The following is a 287-nucleotide window of genomic DNA, read 5'->3' on the forward strand; positions in this document are numbered from 1 at the left end:
GGAAAGAGCGACAAAAGTGACAGTGTGGAAGTGGGCTTAATCCCTTTATCTCAGTATCACCTGTCCAGTCAAGCCTTCTTGGGTCATCAACAGGGCCATTAGCAGCCATCAAGCCTTTGTTTCACCCTGGTAAAGCAATCGTCACAATTGTTTTCTAAAAGTTTCCCACTGGAAAGGACACACACCTTCCCACAGCCTCAGGGCAGAATTTTCCTATAAGAATCGGCCTCTGAAACCCACTCAGTGTGTTGTGTGTTCTTGGTACCAACCGCATGCACCCCCACTTG

The sequence above is a fragment of the Gekko japonicus genome, unplaced genomic scaffold, assembly GCF_001447785.1.
Source record: "Gekko japonicus isolate JY-2015 unplaced genomic scaffold, Gekko_japonicus_V1.1 scaffold460, whole genome shotgun sequence".
NCBI classification, from domain to species: domain Eukaryota; kingdom Metazoa; phylum Chordata; class Lepidosauria; order Squamata; family Gekkonidae; genus Gekko; species Gekko japonicus.